The sequence below is a fragment of the Centroberyx affinis genome, unplaced genomic scaffold (genome assembly GCF_046629955.1).
Source record: "Centroberyx affinis isolate AG114_WGS23_722 - 3 ecotype Tasmania unplaced genomic scaffold, CSIRO-AGI_Caff_v1 ptg003614l_1, whole genome shotgun sequence".
In the NCBI taxonomy this organism is placed as follows: Eukaryota; Metazoa; Chordata; class Actinopteri; order Beryciformes; family Berycidae; genus Centroberyx; species Centroberyx affinis.
The window spans coordinates 89637-95573 of NW_027281530.1; the positions used below are offsets into that span (position 1 = coordinate 89637).

General features: G+C 38.4%; 1 pseudogene; it reads right to left on the reverse strand.

Annotated features, from left to right (window-relative positions):
- Window positions 1–2165: 2165 nt before the first annotated feature.
- On the reverse strand, window positions 2166–3577 carry LOC139661765 (probable RNA-binding protein 18 pseudogene; annotated as a pseudogene).
- Window positions 3578–5937: the final 2360 nt, after the last annotated feature.

The following is a 5937-nucleotide window of genomic DNA, read 5'->3' on the forward strand; positions in this document are numbered from 1 at the left end:
TCAGGTTTTTTCTTCCCATTCATTTGAATGGAAACTGACACTGAACACGTTGGTGAACAGATCCAGCATCAGATCCTGCTGCTGTGATTTCCAGCTGACTGTTGGTCCGACGCTTCAGAACAGAATCTCACCAAACAGCTTTTTTATTGATAGAAGAGAACACAGCGGAGGGATACCATTTAGGAGAGATAGTTCCTGTGTGGGAGACCGGATCTACTTTTATTTTTAAATAATAATTTAATGTAAACCAAGAATAGAAATACAAAATGAGGACGGACCAACTTTATTGTCTTTAAAGCAGGATCTGATGCTGGATCTGTTCACCAACGTGTTCAGTGTCAGTTTTCAGGAGATTTTCGTGGCTCATTCAAACTCTACAGACTCGTAGTTTATATTCTGGTTTTCATGGCGGTCAAGCGCTGAATAACCCCCATGTTAAAACTAAGTGGAATATTGCTTTAAACTACCTGGAATATGACAATATTTAAATGTAAAGTTAATCCACAAACAAAATACTGGATGACTGATTTATTTTTCTTGGATGTCTGTCACAAGCTGTAGTCTCTTGTTTCTGTTGGTTACTATCAGCTGGGTGTATTAACTAGTTACTGTAACTGGCCCAACTGGAGCTCACCTGACATGATATCAGCATTTTAATTGGCTATTACATGAACCTAGTTACAAAAAGTTAAAACAGTTTCGACTTGATGCGACCAGGTAGGGCTGGGCGATATATTGTATAATATCAATAATGTGATATGAGACTAGATATCGTTGTGAAATAACTTAAATGTCACTTCTTCCTGGTCTTAAAGGCGTTACAGTATAAAGTGACTAGGGCTGCAACTAACGATTATTTTCATTGTCGATTAATCTGTCGATTATTTTCTCGATTAATCGATTAGTTGTTTGGTCTATAAAATGTCAGAAAATGGTGAAAAATGTGGATCAGTGTTTCCCAAAGCCCAAGATGACGTCCTCAAATGAAGCTGGAATCAGAGAATTTTGACTTATTTTTCTTTAAAAAATTACTCAAACCGATCAATCGATTATCAAAATAGTTGGCGATTAACTTAATAGTTTAATAGACAACTAATCGATTAATCGTTGCAGCTCTAAAAGTGACACAACTTTCTTAACTTATCAGCCTGTTCTGGTAAAATGAACGATTGGCTTCACCTGCTCATCATGTCCATAGTACTTATTACTGATTACACATTACTGATTACTAATGATCATTACTCATTTTCAAAATTTCCTTGTGTGTAAATATCTTATGAAAGCACGAATACTCATCCACAAAATACCGTCACATTATCGATATCGAGGTATTCAGTTTAAAATATTGTGATATTTGATTTTGTTCAACACTGTCCGGCCCTACAACCGGGTTGCGTGAGACTTTTCGGTTCGCTGAAGTGTGACACACAGTGCAACTCAGATGAAACTCATGTTGCCTTGAGCCGAGTTGCGTGAAAACGTTTCACCGCGTTAACACCGGCCTCAGGTGTCAAACCCTGGCTTGAAAACACCTGCTGTCCTGCTACATGAAAAGCCATGGATGTGACAGTAAAGAGTTTCTGAGGATTACTTCCTGGAGGAGACTTCAATTTTTTTCCTTGGCTTCATGTTTTGCTGTGATGGATTCTCTCGCTCTGTGGAAGTTTGTTTTTCATACCGAAAGACAAGAATGAATGAAGGAGGAAAATGAGCGCTGACATGTGCAGAAACACAGAGGAAGCTGGACCACTGCTGCTGCCTTAAAAAAACACTGGTATTACCCTTTAACGAGAGATCCAACGCATCCAGCAGTCAGGTGTGGAGTCCAACTCGGGTCTAAATAATACATAATTTAATAGAGTTGTTCCGATACCGATACCAGTATCTGAAATGCCTCTGATACAGCCTAAACTGCTGGATCGGGTATCGGCGAGTACGCGAGTCTATGCACCGATCCGATATCACGTAATTTATTAGCCCCGAAAAAAATAAACTTTAAAGTCGTTTCACCCGGATAAAACGGCCGTTTTCCCAGAAATCTATGCTTATATACTAAATTTATACTGTTACTCTACTATTTAAAATTTTAAATGTCTTTTATTTTACTAAATTGTGGCTGCACTTTAACAGTTTTTTAAATGGAATTGTTATTTATTCCTAGATTTATTTATTTATGTTCTTTTTCAGTTATGACTGACTGTCAAACTAGATAATAAAGTTCTATGGCGTTCATTCTCTGTATGTATTTGTTCATGTTTTACAAAGGGTTTAACCTGAGCCAGGCCATACAACAATGATAGCAATCATATCACATCCATACAGGGTTAGTAGTATACAGCTGTTAAAAAATAATAATAATATATATATATTTTTTTTTAACGCACGGGTATCGGCCGATACGCAAGTTCAGGCATCGGAATCGGTATCAGGAAGGAAAAAATGGTATCGGAACATTTCTATAATTTAACAATATCTCATGTCATTACAACTCATAACCTAGCCGGCCTGCGATTGCCTTAGACGATGAAACTGAATTATTTCCCAGAGAGTCCACACATCTGCACGTTGTGAAAACATCCGAAAACTCAAAAGTATTTTGCAACAAAGGCAGTGTCACAACTCGTATTCCTAGTCACGCCCCTGCTTTGAAAGTTTTCATATAGCATCTCCCCCCAGATATGTAGTGGTGTGTGTGGTGGAGGAGGAGGAGGAGGAGGAGGGGGGGTCTGGGTCATCTCCTGAACTTGCGGAAGGGCCTGCTCTGGCCGGGGCCGTGGTGGGACTTGCAGTACGGTTCCCAGCGCTTCCTCTCGGGCGGCTTGTTGTACACGTAGGGCGACGGGCCGGCGTACTCCTCGTCCCGGTTCTCCTCCATCATCTGCAGCTTGGCCTCGATGGCCCGGATCTTGGCGGTGGTGCTGAGGCTGCCGCCGCCGCTGCCGCCGGTCGGGACGCCGCCGCCGCCGCCGCCCTCCTCCGGGGCCAGGCCGCTGCGGGACGGCTCCAGGCTGTGATGCGGGCCGCTCTTCTCGCCGCGGAATCCCGCCTCGAACCGCTGAGCGTGCGCCCAGCGGACCACCAGCCGCTTGGACAGAGCCAGCTTCCCGTTCAGGCACTGGATGGCCCGCTCCGCCTCCGCCCGGGTGTGGAAGTTGACGAAGCAGTAGCCCCGCGGCTGGCCCTCCAGCGGGCCGGACTTGTGGAAGAGGAAGTCGAACTGCCTCACCCTGCCGAACCGCTCCAGCAGCTTCACCAGGTGGTACTCGGTGATCTTGGGGTCCAGGTTGCCGATCCAGAGGCGGTTCCCCTCATGGGCGACGCTCTCTGAAATGATGGAGGCGTTTTCCACCGTGTCCGCCGCCGCAGACGACATCGGTCCTCACCTCGGTGAGAAAAACAACGCTTTCCCCCTCTCGGTAGAAATAATTAAACTGCGCGAGTTAACGGTTAAAGTCCTTTACTGCTTTCGGCGTCATCCTGTCGTCAGAATGTAAACATCTCGAGCATTCTGTCGGCTAACTGTCGCTTCCGGACCAAGGAGGTTCTATATGACAACAAAGGCGCACAATGCAACGTCACGGTTGATGTCAAATCCATGCGCCAAAATAATACCTTAATTTTATTTTTTTATTTTTTTTTGTTTTTATGAGCATACTGTATACTTTATTTTTTATGAGAATACTGTATACTTTTGCTGTATGCTTTACATGTTTGTTTATTTATTTGTTTACCATGCTGTTTGTTAATAAATGAATAAAAAAAAAAAAAAAAACTGTCGCTTCCGGACGCGTTCCGTCGTATGACAACAAAGGCGCACAATGCAACGTCACGGTTGATGTCAAATCCATGCGCCAAAATAATACCTCAATTTTATTTTATTTTATTTTATTTTTTTTATGAGAATACTGTATACTTTTGCTGTATACTGTTCCTATACTCCTATTTTTTGCTTGATGAAATATATTATTAAAATGTGTATATTTTATTTTATAACATTAGGTTATATGTCATGAGTTATTGCTTATAAAATCTCAAACTGGAACATGCAATTAGTATTTATTTTTTTATTTTTTTATAAAAAAAACCCTAATGAAAGCTCATAATGAAAGCCTATAGATTAATCAATGCTTTGTATATTTTCAAACAATCAGGGTGTTTTAGGCTAAGTGTTTTTGCATTAGTTAGTTTTAATAAGGAGTTATGGAAACATTTTATTTCACTTATTTTTCACAATATTTTTGATAGTGTGTGTGTAGACCTGTGACAGCAGTTTCTTCAAAAGCTTCAGTGTTTCTCTCAGGCTTCAGGGCTGAACTTCAATAGAAATGTAAAAACTGTTATCAGGCTGCTGAGGATCTCTGGTTTCCTTGAATCACATATGACATACTTGGGAGTCCACATGAGCAAAGGTCAAGGATTGAATTAAAGAATACATATCTATATTGATTGATTGATTAGTTTATTGAAGTGTCATAGCCCAGCTTACATGGACTGAAGTAGTTCCACTGATGGACAACATCAGAAGAAACAAAAATAAGAACATATTTCTTAAATCAACAATCCCACCAGACTTCTGCTCCTTGTTAAAAATGTTTTACAATATAACCAGTTAACTCCACCTTTCTTGATTATTATTTTTTTTTATTATTATACTTCATATGGGAAATCTGGCATATTAACAATGAAATCTACAAAATAATCTACGACAAACAACTTGGATTTGAATATGTGCGAAAAAAGTAGCAGAAACAACAGACATGTGGGCCTATGTAACTGGACAGCATTAGTAATAACCAATAGTAACCTCTTCCTATATATCAAGAAATGATATATTATTAGTATACTGAATAACAAAAAGAGGAGCTCATTTGAAATATGTTATTTCCTCATGAGACATTATGTGACATATTGTAATGTGATCACATCCCTAACAAAATAAAAATATGTTATCCACAAAGTCTTTTGTAGCCTTTAATTTGTATATAAAATCTTTGATGGAAAACCATAAGACACTTGAGCTTTATTATGTATTCAATAAATAGCCTATATATTTTTTTTTATATCCTCATCCTTTGTGTTAATAGTATTTATATTTCGTTTTCGTTTATTTTATTAAATGTCTTTAAATAAATAATAAAATAAATGTAAAATCTTTGCTCTGTCTTTTCTACCCTCTCTGTATTGATCCAGTGATTGTTTCAAAAGACTTGTGTGTGTGATCACAAGACCAAAACAAATGTTTACTTTTTATTAATTTATTAACAAACAGCATGGTAAACAAATAGAAAAAACATAAACAGATAATGCCAGGGGATCAGAACACTGACAGAAATCATAAATCAGTTCACAAAAATGTTATACAGGGTACATACATTTATGGTTTTAATAGCTTTCCTATTTTTAGAATATAGGATTGTTGTAATGTATTGTTTGATTTCATTTTCAAAAAATAAAAAAGATGTTTTATGATTGGAAAACTTAGATTTCTGAATATGTGATTTTGCAAGTAATAGAATCAAATTGATGATATAAAGCACTTTGTAACTTTGTTTTGGAAAGTGCTGTATAAATAAAGTGTATTATTATTATTATTATTATTATTATTATTATTATTATTATATAGTATTGATTTGCTTTGGCAGAAGTGTAAGTAAAAAAGCCAAACAATACATTTTCATAGGAAAGGGAAAATTCAAAATCAATACACTCGGAAATGAATGTACAGACATCTTGCCAAAAAATACAAGAATGGGGACAAGACCAAAATAAATGACATAAATCTTCAATAAAGTAAGAAGATACACAACGTCACGCGTGACGTCAAACCCCTGCGCCGAACGTACCGCGATAAATGAAATTAGCTGCCGAGGCTGCCGAAGGGCTGAAGCGTCAGTTTTGTCTCTTCTTCCTCTCGTGTTTCTCTCTGCCCGTCTGAAA